Source organism: Panthera pardus, unplaced genomic scaffold, assembly GCF_024362965.1.
Source record: "Panthera pardus isolate Hobbes unplaced genomic scaffold, ASM2436296v1 HiC_scaffold_1, whole genome shotgun sequence".
NCBI lineage: Eukaryota > Metazoa > Chordata > Mammalia > Carnivora > Felidae > Panthera > Panthera pardus.
Genome location: NW_026526654.1, coordinates 50007043 through 50027725, shown reverse-complemented (window position 1 = coordinate 50027725; position 20683 = coordinate 50007043). Strand labels below are relative to the sequence as shown.

General features: G+C 34.7%; 1 long non-coding RNA gene across 1 annotated transcript in view; it reads right to left on the bottom strand.

Moving 5' to 3' along the window:
* Window positions 1-1897: 1897 nt before the first annotated feature.
* LOC109247141 (uncharacterized) overlaps window positions 1898-20683 on the bottom strand; it is a 28964-nt gene continuing 10178 nt past the window's right edge. Inside the window, exon 2 of the long non-coding RNA XR_002071601.2 lies at window positions 1898-2198. This is a non-coding gene — a long non-coding RNA (uncharacterized LOC109247141). The remainder of the gene's footprint in view (window positions 2199-20683) is intronic.

Genomic DNA, 20683 nt, shown 5'->3' with positions numbered 1-20683 from the left:
GATATTCACCTGTATTTTCTGGTATTTGTATTATTCTGTTTTTATAAAAAGTGTTATTTAACTTATTTTAAACCTCTGGAATTTATTTGGGTATATGTTGTAAGCAAATAAACTAACAAAAACTCCCCAGATACCTACTATTTTGTGCAACTTTTTATGTCTAACCCGTCAGTACTGCTCAGATTACTGTTGTTTTTGAGGCTGCATTTTCTGCTCCATTTACGTATCTGCAGATTTTTACGCAAGCTGATTTTTTTTACATTATTCTATTTTATACCATATTTTAACATTTTGTTGGGAAATCATATTTCCTTATTTTCCAAATTCATCATTATTTTCACTGCTTTAACGACACTAGCCACCATCCATCTGACAGTTCCCTGTTCCTTCTACTACAATAATTACTGATTACTCTGAAGTTGAGAATTATTTTGACAAGTTCCAACAAAAAAAAAAAACCCGTGGAGAAGTGATATATATGTTTCATTACGTCTATAAATTAATTTGGGAAAATTGGAAATTCTTACACTATTTAGTTTTGCTTATTGTGTCTAATTTACCAAAAGACAATTTTCATTAGAACACATATCTACTGATGCCTACGATGTACCAGATACTGCTCTAAATTTTGGGAATACAGAAGCTGCAAAACAGATTAAAATCTCTGCCATGGAGAGTTTTACATTCTAAAGAGAACAGAAAGACAGTGAAAAAACTAGCAACAAGAAAAAAGTTAAAACATACTATGCCAGACGTTTGTAAAAACCTGTGGAAATAAAACAAAAGCTGTGTGTTGGGTGAAGAGGAGACACATCAGTGAGGAGGCAGCATTTTCTTGGGGGTGTGAAGCTGGGAAAGGCAGAAGTTAGTCAAATATTTGGGGAGGAGGCATTCCAGGCAGAGGGAACCAGTTAAAACTTTTTTATTTTTAATGAAAGTTTCCTTCAAGCTTTATCTTCTTTGGGTGGTCTCCAATCCTTTCTTGCAGCTATTTTAACGTATTTTATATTTTTTACTGCTAAGAAATATAATTGTTGTATCATTAGTATTACCGTTATTACATCCTCTAGGTTACCGCCATTTATAGAACAGAACTTGATTTTTTACTACTTTCTATTTATTTTGGGGGGGTGTATTAAAATGCATTGGTATTGAGGCACCTGGGTGGCTCAGTCGGTTGAGCGTCCAACTTCGGCTCAGGTCATGATCTCACCGTCCTTGAGTTCGAGCCTCGCATCAGGCTCTGTGCTGACAGCTCGGAGGCTGGAGCCTGCTTCAGATTCTGTGTCTCCCTCTCTCGCTGCCCCTCCCCGCTCATGCTCTCTCTGTCTCAAAAATAAATAAACATTAAAAAAAATTTTAAATAAATAAAATGCTTTGGTATTAAAACACTATTTCAAATACATTTGCATGATAGCTAAGTAAAAATGGTGGTTCTTCCCAGCCTTCCTTATCCTCTACACTTCCAGAAATAGGAACTTACCACTGTTACCTATTTCTTTGGATGGTTACATCCATATTTCTAAATAATAGGCTTCTAGTACTATTTATTGAATTTTCAGTTTTAGCTACTTAACAACCTCCTCCCATTCCCACCCTTACATGTACTTCTAACAGTGTCTCCAATATAGTCGTATTATGGTTTTTGTTAAACCAATATCTTGTGATTTTTGTTATGACTCAAGAACTCTTCTTCAGATCTATACAACTCAGTTACGATGCTTAAATGTTTTTCTTGTCTGACCTCTCTTTTTCTGTTCGTGTGTTTTAACATATGAATCATTATCTAATTTGTTTGTTCCTTTTTTTCTTCTGTAACCATCATGATTCTTTCTCTCCAAGACTCCAACAAACCTTTCACATTCTTTTCAATACAATGGACACATTGGAAAGTCTATCATTTTTGTTTTGTTTTATTTTGCTTGGGTTCAATTTGTCTTCTGGCTCAAATCTCCCCGGAGCCCTCTGTCCTCCTGTTCCAGCCTCAATGGTGGTGGATCCTATCTTCGTAGGATCTGTCTTCACCATCATCCTGAGGATTCAACTTGCCTCTTTTCTATGTTGGATCCTCTATATTCTTGCATTTATAACTTCCTCTTTCTTGGTTAATTCTGGCTGGGGGAAGCTTATCTTCAAATAACCAGGAGTCAGCAACCTGTGGGCCTTCAGGCCAAATCTGGTTCTCCATCCATTTTGTACTAGACAGAAGTGGAAATAATTTTTACATTTTTAAATGTATAGGGACAAGAGAATAATATTTCATAGCATACATGTGACAGTTTATGAAGTTCAAATTTCATTTTCCATAAATAAAGCTAATTGGAACACAGCCATACTTCCTCATTTATGTATTATCTATAGGTCGTTTCACACTACAAGGGCGGAATCCAGTGGCTGCAACACAGATCTGATGGTCCATACAAAATGTAAATTATTTGTTATGTGGACCTTTAGACAAAAGCAAGTTGTTGACCATTGCAACAACCTAAGGATGGGGCATGATATTAAGTTGTTTTGGAAGTTTTGCATTTGAAAATGTTTCTATGCTACCCTCAGACCTAATTTATAGTTGAGCTAAGTACATATTTTTAGCTTAAAATCACATTATTTCTTCAAATTTAATTTTTTAAATGTTTATTTATTTTTGAGAGAGAGAGAGAAAGAGACAGAATGAGAGTGGGGGAGGAGCAGAGAGAGAGACACAGAATCTGAAGCAGGCTTCAGGCTCTGAGCTGTCAGTGCCAAGCCCAACAAGTTTTTTGTTTGTTTGTTTTAATTTACTTTTGAGAGAGAGAGACAGAGAGACAGAGAGAACACGAACAGGGTAGGGGCAGAAAGAGAAGGGGACAGAGGATCCAAAGCAGGCTCTGTGCTGACAGCAGACAGCCCGATGTGGGATTCCAACTCACAAACTGTGAGATCATGACCTGATCCAGTCAGATACTAAACTGACTGAGCCACCCAGGTGCCGCTCCTCTCTATGAGTTCTTAAATTATCAAGAGCTCTGAATTTTCAGAATAATCTGTCTTGCTGTGGATATTCTTAATTTATTTTACTGAGACCTCAAGGGTTTTTTTAATCTAGTAATATATTTCCTTCACTTCTGGTGATCTTCTCTGAAATATTTCTTTGATGATTTTCTCCCTTACTTTTCCCCAGTTCTCCTTTCCTACAAATATTTTCATTCAGAAATCAGGCCTTCTGGTCTGATCTTTTATAGTTTTTGCTTATTTTATTATTCAGCTCCTATTATCCCTTCCTCTATCTTTTTGTTATCTCTAGAATTTTGCTTCGACTTTATTTTCCAATTCTCCATTCCTTATACATGCACGTAGAGTGTATGTAAATATATATAATATATGCCACCTATATAGTATACATTAATATTCAATATCATTCATTTAATGAATACTTTTTTTTTAAATATCTTTCTGCTTTCCTTTATGGCTTCACTCTCTTATACTCTAAGGGTACTTGTAATTCAAGTTTCCCTCTACTTAGTTTTTGCCTTTTTTTTCTTTTGCCTGTTAGCCTCTGTGTAACAAAGTACCCAAAACATAGAGGCTGTATACAGACACACACACACAAATATGCATATATATACCCAAATATTTTATGTATTGTTTGTTTGTTACCCCACCGTTTTCACAGGTCAGGAACAGTTTAGGGGGTGCCTCTGGCTCTGTGTTCCTCAGGAGGCTACAATCAGGGTGTCTGTAGTGGCTACCACATCTCAAGAATCAATTGGAGGAGAAGTCCCCTCCAAGCTCTCTTAGGTACTCACATATTTTTAACTTTATAATATACCCTATTTCTGAATTATGTAATATTTCAATGATTATACTGAGCTTATTGTTTTATTATCAAACTAACAAATTTTTTTAAATGTAATTTACAACAGCTTATGAGTATCAGCACTTCATGGTCACCCCTTGTAAAGCCCTTTCCGAAATTTTGAGTTTTTAATGTTAATTTGTTCTGCAGGGAACCGACATATGCATTCAGTTTATATATTTTTTTCAGGATGGTAACCACATGCTATAATGATCATCTTGTGTTTCTGAGAATATCAATATGTGTAGGCTTTAAATATTAATTAAAACTTACATGAACTTAAAATTCTCAAGTAACATTTATATGTATATATATTAGCATACAGTATTTCAGAAAAGATTATAAGCCAAAATGAAATTTAATTCTTCATAGATATATTACTTTGCTTTTTTTTTAGTTGAATGAAGGGCTTTCTTTATGCTTATAATTAAAAATTTGTACATGCTTGAACTAGGGTGAAAATCTATTGATTGATTTTACCTGATTCACAATAAAACCATTCAAATAGTGGATCTATGTTATTGTTTCTTTTCCAGAAAATTTTCTTTATTTAATTCTAATGGGTATTGATTCTTTTTCTTTGAGCTCCTGGAACTTTTAAACTGGATTGCAGGCTTTGTCTCCCATACTTACCAACTTCTCTCTCATATTTTAATCTCGATTTCCTCTTTCACATTATGAAATTCTTTCTCAGATTTGTCTTTTACAATGCTATCATGATCCAAGAGATGAATTTTATTTTTCACTGCCTCTATTGGAAGTTTATATTATTGATTTATGTTTTTAGATTCCTTCCAATGTAACTCTCAATGAACTCACATTCAGTATCAATCCTTTACTTTCTGGTAGGATCCTATTTCTGTTTATAGGGAAGAGGTCTTTTAAGGATTCTAAATAATTGTTTTAAAATTCAAATCTATTTATTGTACAACTTTCAGAGGCATATTCTCCCCTGGAATTTTTAGTATGGCATTGTCTTTTCTTTACTCTGAAGAACTTTCTATATGCCCCATGTTGATTTTTATTATTAATCATTCTTGGATGAGGATTGATAGCTCTAGTCATGATCTTTGCCAACCAAAAGGGTATGGAGGCTGCCCTTGTGGTATTTATTGCCCAAGGGTTGCTGGTTGAATCCTATTCCTTATCCATATCTAGAAAACTGATTAGTACATACATCTCTTGACAAAACTCTCAGCATTGAACAAAATTAAATAGTGTAAGTTTCCTTTGCTCTAATACCAGTGTGTTTCTGTGATGATTTGAAAAATGATAAAGAAAAAACTGCTGCAATTCCTAGAAAATAAATTTCTCTTATAAAACCCTTTACTTGCATCAGAGCATCCTTTCCTGTGAAATCTGTACATCCTAAGATTCACTACATCATGCCTAGTCATCCTGGACGATCTATTCTTTCTTTGTAATTTCTCAATGCCCGAGACATTGATCATATTGTGTGCATCCTTCTATGACTCCAGGGAAATGGAATGATATATATCTAATCTCTCCCTTTGTCTATGTCTCATACCTGCTTTCAAACATGTGCAGTGTTATTAGCCAAAATATTTTTCATGTCCTGGCAATGAGTTATCAGCCAGTCTCAGTTTCCAATGTTGTGAGTTTTATGCTTTCCATGTCTTGATAACTATTTAGCATGAAGAGATGAAGTCTGAGAACTACTAAGACAGTATCTTAAACTGAACATTTGGGTTTCAATCTAATATCCAAATATCTCTACCATATTGATAGAATATACATATTACTTTTATTTATATATTTATATACATATATACATACATATATATATATATATATGTATGTATATATATATTTCTGATGCTGCTCATTTGGCATCAATACTGATTTTCCTCAAGAATAAGAAAGTCTATTTTTGGTGTGACTGCGTGTGTTTCATAGATCCTCATCTAGATTGTAATTTAAAAGGTGACATTGTTTCTTCTTAGCATAACAATTCCACCAATTTTTGTCTTACTAGGAATAGTAAAATAAATGCATCTAAATAGAAAAATGTTGTTTGGATTTTTTCACTTTAACATATTATCACTTTTATTTCTCAACCCCCTACCCCAAATTTTAACAGTTAATTAGCACACCATGTTACTTGTGAAGAGGAAAACATTCTTTAGAATGACAGGTGGCTGGGTCCCAAGTCATTAGAAACTTATACCATTTCTTTTGGAGAACAAAAACTAACAGATAAAATATGCAAATGATAATGCCGGTTTAGTATTCCATTTCTGGTATTTTTTCTCTCTTAAATCAAAGTGTACTTATAAAATGTAATCTTACAAAAAGATTGTCTAAATTTAGCAAACAGCACAATGTTAAGCTATAATTATTATTATGAGTATCATTTCAAATTCTGTGTATTCACCTTGGTCAAAAACTATAATACTGGCAACTTGAAAGTTATGTTTTTAAAATCATATAAATATGTTTTAAACTTTATCCACAATCATCAACATTTTAGCTTGCTAGTAATATGCTTTAAAATAAGATGTATGATAAAGAAATTAGAAAACAACTGATATCAATGTAAAAAATTAGTTATTTGGTAACATAAAGTTATTGACATAATGTGACGTTCTACTGTCTTAAAATACACCTATGCCTCAAGGTTCCTGCCAGTAACTTTCTACAGTTGAGGAAACATCCCTGATTTGCATTGACATTCAATAGCTTCCCCCAGGCAAATACCTGCAGACAATCAGCTGTTGATGCCTGTCTATAGGCAGAGGAAAGCTTTAGAACAGTAGCTCTGTAAAATCAATTATTCCCTTGACTGTTACAAGAAGGACATTAGAGAACCCTGAAGATTATCAGCTCCCATTTATACAGTTCTTTTCATTCCAAAGATTTTTGCAAACGTGTCGTTGATTTTTAATATAATTTAGAAGACAAATTAGTCAATATGTTACTAAACTCTAGGTTGAAATCCTACTTCCTGGTATATATGACTTTCTCAGTTCTAGTATACCAAACTCCATTTATTAGGCACTCAGCATGCACTGAGCACTGTGCTTGGTCCAATGGGTCTACACAACATAAATTTTTATGAATAGCTTTGAAGTTAGAAAGAATTGCAATAGAATCCTGTCTGCCTTTTGGCTGCATTCCCTTTACCAAATTACATAATCTCCTTAGGAGTTAGAGTCTTTAGCATAAAGTGGAGGTATATTGTCTAATTCCTTGAGTGGTTATGATGATTAAATTTTATAATCTATTTTAAGGTCTCAGCCCAGTGGCCAAGTAATCACTGTAGAAAAGGCACTGGATGAATGCAAGTCATTACTATTACTGAACTATCAAGAATCTCTTAGTATCAACTGTGAAGATACAGTTAAATAGATATTACTATTCTTACCTGACGGGTCCTTAAAATATTTCAAAGGAAAAATTCAGAGAAATGTATCTCAAAAGTTTCTTAGTAATGTTAAAATAGATTACAAATTTGGACTGACATTGATAAAGAATTTATAAATACATTCTTGTATGATTCCTTTATTAGATGGTATTTTCAATGCTATTGAAGCATTTATGGGAAAGTATGTTTAAGAGTAGAATTCATTGAATGAGACAGATAACTACACACAGTTAAATCTCTGAGATTAGGTCTTTCTTTTAAGGGAGAAAAAATATACATATTTTAAAAAAGGTATTTCTCATTCATGATATAAACCAGAAAAGGGGAGAATAATTATAATTATTAAGAGTCACAAAACGTTATTGCCAAAAGCTAGTTTGTGTCAGAAATAAATATTCTCTGGGGTGAAAATGATACCATTAGCTAAGTGAGATATTCATCGTCTATAGTCTCCAGAAACAGACTTGGAAAATGTTTATTAAAAAATTAACTGAAGTACTAGATCAAGACTGGTAAAACCCATAAAAACTTACTATATGTTACTTCATTTAAATTTTGTTTGAATGTCATTTTCTTTATATATAAATACATTTTCATCAAAATTATACTATATTTAATAATAGTAATTCATCCTAAATGCAAAAAATAATTACTTTAACATGTATAAATTATTTTTACTTTTCTGATACCCTTTGTGAATAATGAAAATAATGAGCCTAATGTACTATAACATTCAAAAATTTCTACCTGTCAAATAAATTCCATTAAGATAGACATGATTCAAAGTAGTTTAACCAGCCTTGAGAAGACATGATTAACAAAATCATCTTTATTAGATGCATTAGTAAAATTTAATATCTTTAGAATATAACATAAGTAATGTTGATGAGATTTTAGGAAATAAATAATTACTATTTATTTCATTTTCAGTTTAGAACTAAGTGAAAAATAAGACATATAGGAGATCCACAGAGATGGAAATGTCAACTTTTAACTGATAAGTGCATTTGAAAGTGTGGCTTTAGACCTGTTGCTCAAATGGCTTGATGATGGCTTGATACAAAAACACATTCTACAGAAAACACTCTTACCCATTATTCTACCATATCTGCTATCTTTTAACAGGTTAACTGCACTAAATCAAGAAATCGAGACTGATATGAAACAAGCATAGAAAGCTAGATAGCCCCCAAAAAAGGCACATTTCTAAGAACTCATCTCAGTTGTTATCAAGAGAGTAGAAAAGAAAGAACCTGCTGGAACCTGGGGCCAAGGGTCACAGAGAACAGTGGGCAAGGGGGTATCTCCCTGAGAGCAGAATCAGGGCTTACTCAAAGCACCTACCTCATCCCTAGTGCAATATTTTCCCAGTGGGATTTAAAAGTTACTATGGATTTATGACGGTGGAATGTTTTCTGTTCTTCTTCCTGAATGAGAGTGTTCGTTGCAATCTTCCCATCCTTGTTTCACCACCGAATGCTTGGTGTATGTACAAAGGGAGATAAAGTGATGGAGCTACATACGACTTGACATAGAGAACACTGTGTATTATCAGAGATTCTGGACTTCTGAGCCTGATGTAGTGATGGGATAGAACCTTAGAATTGGTTCTAATCCCCCTCATGGAGAGGGGATGAGTGTTTTCTTTGATGGTTATAAGGTAGAAAAGGAATATCTGATGGTCAGAATTGTTACTAATTCTGGTCAATGGATCATGAGTGGAAGTAATAAGTGTCACTTTCAGGTTGAAGCAATGAAAAGACTTCACCATGTACCAGGTTCTGTGTTCCTTTCCTATAACAACTCTGGACCATTGTGGAGGCACAAGACAGACAAATTCTTTCATCGCAACTAGGAGCTGTCCTAGAGAGTCTCAAACTCTTTCAGAATTTCTTTGAATGAAAAACCTCTGTTTAGGTAAAATCCTGAAATTTGGTGATTTAATTTTATCTTATCTATATAAGATTTATCTTATATAGCTATAAATGTTATCTGATATATCCATAGATTACATATATAATAATTTAAATAAAATTAAGCTTATACATATAAAAAGATGGATCAGTGGAAAGCACTGGTAAATTGGATGATTCACTGTTTCTTTGTTTTTGTTTTTGTTTTGTTTTGTTTTGTTTTGTTTTCAGAATGAGAAATCAGAAGAGGTATTCTTGTAGAAGCCTTGATATCTGGGAACAAGATGTTAGGAGGAAGAAACTTCTACACACAAGCTTGGGATATATTATTATATATTAATTGGGACAAAAGCTTTACAAATATATCTATTACTTACTTAGATAACATTTTAAATATTTAAGTAAGCAATGTTTAAATTTGTGTGTGTGTGTGTGTGTGTGTGTGTGTGTGTGAATGATCCATTAATTTTACGCTAAAATACATAGACATGTTTCTATAATTAGTGGCCATATAATTTATTCTCTAAACCTTGACATTTTTTAATGTTAAACAAGACATAATTAATAATTATGCCAGAATAATGGATGTAAACTGGGACTCTTCTGGGAAAACTAGGACATATGGTCATCCTACCTGGAAACAATTTCCAAGCCCTAGAAGGTCCTTCGACTTCCCTCTCCCCTTCCTCCTCCTGGAAAACTAAACAACAAAAGAACTTTCTTCCTTTCTTAAAATATATTGGCTAAAACTATAGACTGTCATTCCACTATTGGAGTTTAGACTTAAAATGCAAATACTCTTGGATAACATATGGATTAGTACACACATTCTCAGAGCGGGTTACAATGGGTTGTCATTGGTAAGATGGAGGGGCATGAGAGGACAGGAGGGTATCCACAGACGAAAACAAAAGGTAATGAGTAATGACTGGATGCACCAAAGATACACTTCACTTACTTTAGTCTTGTGAAGAGCCAGCCCTGTCTGAATATATAGTTCCTAAAACTGAATTATCATTAACCTTGAGAGAAATTTCATGGTGCATGTTTTATTGTTCTCATTTTATTCCTAATTTCAAACTGAGATCTACTGCCAAGCAACTTTTCTTTCTCCTTCAATAATTACCTGAAATCCAAACTTCTACATGAAGTTTTTCAGTGATTAAGTCATTTAAAGAAATTAAACAGTCTTGAGCAATAATCAGTCAGAGCAGTTATCCATTTTAGATGAGTCATCTGAATAATAAATGTTTAAAAAAATTCTCTTCAATGGCACTTTTAGCCTGCATTTTTTCTATAATTGCCTTAATCCCTCAGCACAATTACTAAATGTCCACACACTTCTTTTACGATTTTACTACCCAAATCACTTGCTCTTTCTCATCAGCTTTGCAAATTAATAGTATATTAAATGCACCAGGGTAGCTTACTTGAAAGGAATGCTAAAGTGAATTTTTCTAAGTGGCTAATAAACGCGACTTAAATGACATTTAGTAAGTTTTAAGATTTCTTATTCTACAGTAAACCTGTATTTCTTTCTAAATTGCATTCTTCTTATGACATTGAAATTCATTAATGCCAACAATTGTATTAATAATGATAACAATAACTACCCATTCATTTAGTCCCTAGTATGAGGCAGGTGCTGTGCTAGGGATTTTCTGTACATTAGCTCATATTTGGCTCTTAAAATAAGGCTGTAAGCTATTTTCATCCCTATTTTAAACTTCAGACCTTATACACAAATCAGGAATCTCCTACAATAATGTGCTTTTACGTATTTTCTTTCAAAATTCATAACATATACACAAAAACTCGATGGAGGCATAGAACATGTCTGTCTATCATAGTTGCTCTGCACTATCTTTACCTCATTCAAGGATTGTAAAGGTATCACGTATCAGGAAATTTTCTTAATCATAAATGTTAAAATTTCAGGAAATTACTTTCTATGAAAAAAACATATAAACTAAAATGTAGAGAAACAGAGCTAACTCAAAATAAACAAAATTATGTCTGTTTTAATTTGGTAATAACTGTTGTGTGACTTCAGTTATTTATATATCTCCATGCTTGTATTTCCTCATCTGCAAAAGCATGAGATTACTACTCAATTTTCATTTCACTCCATATGGAAAAATTGTAAACTAGAAGAAGAAGCACAAACGTACAAATGAAGAGAATAATTCTATGACAGATACTAAAATGGACTATCAGCAGACATTTCACACTCAAATTTCTCGCTAATAGAGCCCCAGGTTTGTTCTGTAACATTCTGACTGGTTGCAAGGAATAAGCCTTGACTGGATATGAGCCAATCTTAGCCGATAGGGTTTTTTTTGACAGCTCTTTACTTTCTCAATCTCCCTTGCCAGTTGGAATGGCTCTGGGACCCATCCCCGGTCCATTATATGTTGTCATGTGGAAAATAGCCTTCATGCAATGGTAGCCTCTACATACACTCCAGGTACGTTACTCTGGAAGCCTTGGAGCCAAAAGATTTACAAACCAAGTCAAAATGCTTAAATCTCAGGGATTATCAAACACAAGCAAAACAGGAGGACCATATTACCTGAATCCTATATATGAAAAGTTTGTATGTCTTGTCTCTTTCTCTACCACATCAATCTTCTCTGCCTATGGTATAGCTACAGGGACCAGAGTGGATATTCTAGCAGCTTCACCAAAAGACAGAAGGTGTCCTGGGCCCGGGATACTTGCTCCATTGGAGACTTAGGGAAAAAGTACACTTGGACACTGGGCCAAGGTGATAGCTTGACAAACTTCTTGAAGAATAGCATAAGATGTATTTGTGTTTCTTTTAGCAAAGAACTCATGGGGCCAGAATGAGTTTTACCAGTAGATGGCCAAATAAGACCTCATGAATATTTAGTGTCTGAATATTTTGAGACACTTGTATATCGAGTCACATACATATTTAGTATATCATACATATTTAGTATGCAGGTGCCTCATGAAGATTAGGTATCTCTTGGTCCTTCCATCCTTTTCTATCTATGTTTAACACACACCTGCTGTACTTATTAACTATTTATCTTGTAAGTAACATATCTTATGAATTCTGCCTATGTCTAACAAACTCTGCTTACTGGTTACTTATCTATAATGAAAATGCCTCAAAGAGTTTTACCTATGTTTATAAACTACAGACTTATTCATCTGAGAGAATTGAGTATTTTCCAAAGGAAATGCGTATTTCAGATGTAAGGGAAAATTGCTTGAGGGCATATGGGGAATGCGGTTCTTTTAACAGATAATATCAGACCTCACTTTTTCTGTCTCCCCACTTCCTTTCTGCTTGGGACGCTGGTATAAAGGCATGACTCTAGGAACTGTGAGGGCCTGGCTGCTTCTATGTTGTTGAAAGCCAACATGCTGGAGAACAAGTTGTCACAGGGTGGAAAAAATTGTTTCTGTGTCCTTAACGTGTTTGAGCCATTGAATGAAACCTGGGAGTGCTTCTTGTAGAGTTTTTGTGGCATAGCACCATGTGCCCTCAGGATCCAAGACACCATTAGATTTTCTTTGCACTCAAACACACCAAACTGATTCAAAGGCCTATCATCACCCTTCACACCAAAGTTCATCAGGGAAACCACAGCTATAAGTAACAGTGTTTTGAGCTAAAAAAAAAAAAAAAAAAAAAAAAAAAAGCAAGCAAGGCATGAGGAAAAATGCAAAGGTGTTTATCAGGACATTTCTCATAAATTCATTGCCACACATAAAGTTTTTAGAGGCATCCAGTTCATCCTTTCTAAAGCAAATATAGAAGAAAAGAAAAATTGTTTTATTCTTTGGTTTTACTTATATGCGTGTGTGTGTGTGTGTGTGTGTGTGTCCTCATGGCATGTTAAAACTATCCCTGTTACTTTTTTGTCCATCACACACACACACTATCTCTCTCTCTCTCTCTCCATATATATATATTTATATTAAAATAAATAAATATAATATATTAAAATAAATATATAGTTATATATATATTAAAATAAATATATAATAATATAAATATTTTTATATAATCTGCAATAAAGATGTAACCTCTGTATCCAGTTCCTTGGAGATATATATATATATATATATACACAGATCTACATATCAATCTATATATATATATATACACACACACTAACACTGTTTCAACTATTTTATTTCACGTATATATCTATATCTATATTCATATCTATCTCAATTAATATATATTTCATGTATTATGTGCATATATATCTAAAGAACAGTAAACATATATATGCATGTATGTGTGTGTTTATCCATTTACCATTGGAGATATACAGATACTGATATAGATAAACACATACACACACACACACACACACACACATATAGACATTCATCTGTGGGTATGTGTTTGTGTGTGTATCTCTTCATGGCAAGCTAATACTATACCGGTTATTTATTTCATACATGTATGTGTGTGTGTTGTGTTAATAAAACAAATAATCAAACTAGCATTAGCTCACACAGAGAAAATATGCCTTCTTTTCTTTTATCTTAGAACACAACACAGTACTTGATATAGTGGGTATTCAATTAAGGGCATATTTGAGTGATATCATTGGATCTTTAAGGAAATATTAAGGTCAATTTAAGTATAATTATTAAGAAAAGGTAACAATGAATTTGAATAAAAAATAAACCTACATGAAAATTCAGAAAATAAACTATGAAGAAAATAATGCCAATTACCTGTAAAAGGTAGTAAATGTTTAGCTTTTGTTACATACAGTACTGTGTAACACCAAAGATGATATTGGAATAATGACAGCTGGTTCCACAAATAAGTAGCTGTAACAGAAGGATATCATCACTGTTGAAAACTCATAGTGGTCTTCCAAATGTTCAAATGTTCTCTTTTTTTTTTTTTGAAATTTGTTCCAAAAATTCTTAAAGAAAATAGTACAGTAGGATACAGCCACTTTTTAAAATATAAAACAGATGGTGATATTAGACATACATGGAAAAGATTTTAAACTTTGTGTTAGAGATTAATGCACTGATAAATTGAAGAGTAAATTAAATAAAAGACAGTAAATTATAGGAGTAAATGTGCACCAAGGAATGTAGAAGACATTATAAGTTGAGTAATAGATTAAGAATATAGAAGTTTGTGAACCAATCATGGCACCAATTACACATGAAACCTTGTTGTCTTGCCTTGTTTTGGTTTCTTAGGAACTCCTTTTTCTCTTCTTTATTTAACAGATGTGACCCTTCAAGTAATATTTACCAGTATAAGGTGGGCACCTGTCCCTCACTAGACCAAAAGTAATCCATCTCATGATGGGAGAGACAGTACAGAGAAATAATTTAAAAGGCTCTGAAGCCAAATTTTCCAATTTCACATCTGCTCCTGATACATACTAGCTGTCTGATTTAGGGCAAATAACTAAACTCTCTGTTGCTTGGTTTCTTCAACTAGAAAGTTTAAGTGAGCTAGTCAACAATAGGTATATAAGAGTATCCCTTTAAAAAAGGATTCCAGTGGCACCCAGGTGGCTCAGTCCATTAAATGACCGACTTTGGCTCAGGGAATGATCTCGTGGTTCATGGATTCCAGCCCCCATCAGGCTCTGTGCTGACAGCTCAGAGCCTGAAGCCTGCCTCAAATTCTTCTCCTTCCCCCTCTTCTCCCTCCCCCCTCAAAAATACACATTAAAATTTTCTTAAGGATTCCATAAATATAAACAAAAATACATAAAATAAAATTCCCAACTTAAACTCTTGAAGCCAGACTGCTATTTTAAATGATAGAAAGATAAAAACATAATTACTTATTATGAGAAAACATAATTTTCCTATTCTTCCTGCCAAATACAACTAATCCCCTAGATATTATATATAAAACAAAGGAAGACTGAAAACTAGAGAGAAGAAAGTAGACCAGTTAGAGATCTTGGTATGAGAAACATCCTGGGGCTCCTGGATGGCTCAGTTGGTTAAGTGTCCAAACCTTAATTTCAGCTCAGGTCATGATCTCATGGTTTGTGAGATGGAGCCCCACATCAGGCTCAGTGCTGTCAGCACAGGGCCTGCTTGGGACTGTCTCTCTCCCTCTCTCTCTGCCCTTCTCTGTGTTCTTCTCTCTCTCTCTCTCTCTCTCTCTCTCTCTCTCTCTCTCTCTCAAAAATAAATAAACATTTGAAAAAAGAAGAAAGGGCACATGAATGGCTCAGTTGTTTGAGAGTCCAACTTTGGCTCAGGTCATAATCTCGCAGTTCATGAGTTGGAGCCCCACATTCGGTTCTCTGCTGTCAACACAGAGCCTGCTTTGGGTCCTCTGCCCTCCTCTCTCTCTGTCCCTCCCCAACTTGTGCTTTCCAAAAAATAAATAAACATTTTTAAAAAGTGATAAAAAAAAAAAAAGAAACATCACAAAGGTGAGTTTCCAGGATTTTTGTTTCGTTTTGTTTTATTTATTTATTTTTTGCCTCAAATACCCTAGACTGGAAACTGGAAAAGCTGGTAGCCCAGAAATGCCAATGGAAGCAGAAGAACAACTATTTTTTGTAACCAAGGGGAAGGAAAGGAGCAGCCTCAAAAGACAGAAAACTGGGGCTTCTAGGTAGCTCAGCCAGTTACGCATCTGCTCTTGATTTTGCCTCAAGTCATGATCTCACAATTCGTAAGTTCAAACTCCACATCAGGCTCCACACTGACAGCATAGAGCCTGCTTGGGATTCTCTCTCTCTCCTTCTTTTGCTGCCCTTCCCCCCTCTCAAAATAAATACATAAAGTTAAAAACAAAAAAAGAAGACAGTAAACTTTCAGCAACTACCCTGCTTTAGCCAATGCCACAGGAAAAAAACAAAAACAAAAACAAAACAAACAAACAAAAAAAAAACTGTTGCCTCACCCTCATCCACACCAGAAAATTCTGAATGGTTGCCTAGAATTCCATCCTGCAGAGGCTATAGGGGAGGTACCCCAATACATCTGCCATGATGGTGTCAAAGAAGGCTAAGTAGAGAGTTGGGAAAACTTCCTCCCCTCCAAATGCTAACAAGCCCCCTTCCCACCATTCAAGGTATGAATGGAGACCACCCGAGAAGGTCGGGCTTCCAACGCCACCCATTAGTGTTGAGGCAACCCTTCTCCTGCCTGCAGGTATGGTGTCAGAGGAGACCGACTAGAGAGGACTCTCACCATCTTAGCAGTAACCAGTCCATGTCCCTTCCATGGTGTCAGTGGTGGTCACATGGAGAGCAGGAACAGGGAGGGCCTTCTTAGCCCCTCAGAGCCTGAGGCCTCAGAGGCACCTGGGTACTTCAGGTATTTCATACTGTTAAAGCAAATAATTTTTTAAAGTGCTGAAGTATTAGCTAAGGGAACTATCAAGTGTAATAGGGGTATTTTTTCTATTCTTCAGGGGTTTTCATCACTTTCTTCAATTCAGTGAACTTCCTATTCATCTTTTCAGTAAATCCCTCTTATATTATGGATGCTACAATGCTCTACATTTTCTACACACACTAACAGTTGTTTTTTTTTTCCCCATGTGATCCAAGCTCCACCAGTCATTCACACAAGATGTAAGAGACAAAAATGAGCAAATTTTGAACCTTCCTTAAGGAAATCAAGGCCAAAGGAAGAGGCATTTAGCCATTGTATATATGTTCGTAAAAGAATATATATAGTTTTACACTCAAGTTCAAGATATTGTAAAACATCAATGAAATAGGATCCACTGTCAACTTCCTAAGGACATTGATGTAAAGAGGAGGGCAGATGTCAGTATAGATGGGAAGATACCTTCCAGAGGGATGCCAAATTCTTTTCTTGCCCAAGAAGAACAATCCTGGGCTGTGGATGGACATTTGTGCTAGGTATATTATCTTATGTTATCATTCAAGTTCTAAGACACGCCTAGAAATTCTGTGTACTGCCTATTATTTTCTTCAAAATTGTATCTATCAAAATTGAATTCTGTTGCCTACAACTAACAGTGACCAATAAGTAATTGGTAAAAGAAATGGTTGCAAGAAAAATAAGCTAAAATACATGTGACTCTAGTGTTTTTCTGACCTAAAGTTTGAAGGCAATGAAAATCTGGTTTACATAATCTGAAGAAACACTGATAATCTCTGGCACACAATAATGAAACATTATTTAAGTGATTAAATATGGGTAGTTGGAATGAAAAGCCAATTGAAAGCAAAACTTTGAGTGACTGTTACAATAGACACTTTTGAAAGACTGTGATGTGAGCTGACTGCTTCTAAGCTTGATGGAGAACTTAAAGAAAATGACTCACTTAATTAAATTGTTGAACAAAATCATGGTCAGAGAGCCACTGGGTTTCTTCTTGTAGAAGCAGAGCTCAATGGCTGAATATCAGATGTTGAATCTGCACTTCAGTGGTACTGAAATATACTATGAGATATACTCACAGCATTTCCAGAGGGTTTTTTTTAATTTTTTAAATGTTTTTATTTATTTTTGAGGCAGAGAGCATGAGCAGAGAAGGGGCAGAGAGAGAGGGAGACAGAATCTAAAGCAGGATCGAAGTTCTGAGCTGTCAGCACAGAGCCTGATGCGGGTCTCGAACTCATGGAGTGTGAGGTCATGACCTGAGCTGAAGATGGACACTTAACTGACTGAGCCACCCAGGCACCCCAGCATCTCCAGAGTTTTTATAGGAAAATGGAAACATTGCTTAGGAGTGAGTGGGAAATTAAGAAATACACTGGAGACATTCATTTGCCTTTGGATACACTAAATGAACAAATTTACTGAGCTTCCCTTCTCTGTAGAAATGGTCCTTCTTCAATTATTGGATGATTCTCTAGCTGAAAAGTCTGTAATGACCATACCTGTTATTTGACAAAAGAAAATAAGTTTTCCTCATGTCCCACTTATACTGCTGTGCATAGTCACCAAGCTCATAACCATACCTGGCTGCACATCGGAATTACCTGCAGCAATTTAAAATATCCTGCTGTCTTGACCAGTTAAACCAGATTCTCTGAGGCAAAGCTCAGGTATCTGTCTCTTTTAAATGTTCCCCAGGAGAATCTTACTTATCCCTTCCCCCCAAATTTTATATTTAGAATATATATAAATATGTTTTATATATTATATATCTGCATATACATTATATACAAATATATACATATGTATGTATCTATATATTATATGTGGGCATAATATGTATACACACTCTTCTTATTTATTAATATTGTTAAAAACATGAAGAAATGCATGGGTATATATTCTAAGGATGCCGATGTTAAATTAGGAAATAAAGAATATAAATTTAGACCTGGATGAATTTCTTGATATGAGTACACTTAGAGGTTCTGGATTTCACATATTAAATAAATTATATAAGAATAGTTTTAACCATTTGATTAAGTGGCTATTTTGTGTAAACACGGATGAAAATAAGAAAAGCTGCCATTGATAGTCTCAATTTCAATGTTTTTGGTAGTATTATGAATTCACAATGATCAAAAAAACAGTACCTAATCACCAGAGCAAAATTAGTGGCAGAACTGGAGTGTTATTTGGGATGGTTGGTTAAGTAAAGATCTTCGGTGGTAGCTAACTCATTAAGATTTGATTTTCTTGGGAAAAAACTGTTAAGACTAGAAAGAATGACAGCCTTACTTGACCCCCAAAATACAAAGACAAGGACCTCCATGCAATTACAATATTTGAGTTCAAATACACAGAGTATATTAAATGAAATGAATGTTAAGGTGTCTTGAGGTAGGTCTCAGTAATAACCTCTCAAGAATATCTTAAAAATCTCACTTCTAGTAGTCTCCCAAAGAATCTTTAGCTATATGTTAAGAGTAACTGTGCATTGGGAAAAGAAAATATCCAGAACTCTGCAAGATTATTGGATACTTGCTCTGAGTTTATCCTAATCAATCAGGATCACAAATGCCTATGTTGATCTTTTGGTCAAAGTGGGGACTTCTGGATGTCAGGTTATTAACTCAGTCTCACGGGGTCTATAAAACAATCTTGTGGTTTTGTTCTCCCCAAATTCCAAGTGAATAGTAAATTATACACACACACACACACACACACACACACACACACACACACACAAACACTGAAAGAGCCCTCACTTTTACCTTCCTGATCTGTGAGTGAACATTAGCATGGTGAAAAGAGTAGATTTGACTTTTCACACTGAACAGTAAACTAAAAGCAATGTAGTAACCTTGGTAAGACAATTAAAGTTCATGTCGCCCTTGAAGATTTGAAATAAATAGTAGTGCTGATACGTATCACATTTTATATAAAACTTTGGCTTGACTTATACCAAAGACAAATGAATTTAGAAAATGACAGCAAATTATTGTAAGCTTAATCAGGTGGTGATTTCTGCTGAAGCTACCATTAGAGATGTGATTTATTTTTTTCTTTTCTGGAGTAAAAGCGCAGAGTGTCTAGAACCAAAAATTTTCTTCATCTAACAGATTATGTTTACCTTATTACAAAAGAAGAAACATCAAATGGAGTGTTCTTCCACCTGGAGGAATCAGCAATATATCTGTATCATATATTCTGGGCCATGTGGCATCTCTGATGCTGTGATATAATTCCTTCTGCCAAGACACTGACCATCTACCATTTCTTGGTACATCACTACAGTCCAATATAGCTGGTATCCTGAGTATAAGATCACATTAGCATGAAGCTGGTGGTAGCTCTCATGCCTCGCACAAAAGATAAACCTTGAAACCTTAGGAGTCTGACATCTTAGTAAAAGTTCTGAGTCACATGGAGTGTGGCATGTTGGAATGAATACTTTATAAAGATCGAAATGAGACAAGTCGTTGCATCATGTAACCCACTTTCTATGAAGATCCCAGAAGTGTAGGTAGAAAAGCTACTGTAAAACTTCTGCCTATCTAAAAGTCAGAATGCCTTTGGAATTCATGGGTCACAATTTGATTTAAAACTCAGACATAAAATGGATGGAGTCCTCATCTCATCTAAAAGCAGGAGTAAATATCCTTCCCTACCTCCACTCACTATCATCTTTTAAGGATTATCTTCTGTCAATACAGTTTGGCAAAAAAAGGATTGTTTTCTTTTCTGGCTCTTTACAGGTCCCAAATTTTAGTTGTCTTTTGTTTGTTTGTTTTCCTGCTAACTTGTCCCTTGTTACTACTCTGTATACCAGCTTAGACTTCCGCTTTCTTTCCTGATGATAATGGCATAGAATTCCCAGGCTACCAACTTCTTTTGCTATTCCCCGAAGTACCACAAAAATAAGAATTTGGGGGAAAAACATATTTGACTGAAGACTTGGGATAATGGCAAATGTATTAAAACTGTAAGTTATGATGTTAAGTCTCATTGTTGTGACAGCTTCCAAATCTCAGTGATTTTACACAATAAGCCTCAGTTCTCTTCACAATTGTATGAGTTGGGTGACTCTTCTGAGTGGCTCTCCAAGAAGTAACTCTGAAAGTCAAGTTCTGTTTACATCATTGTTCCATTGCCCCCTGGAGCACCATCCACAATTCAGGGAACCTTTGCATTCAACTG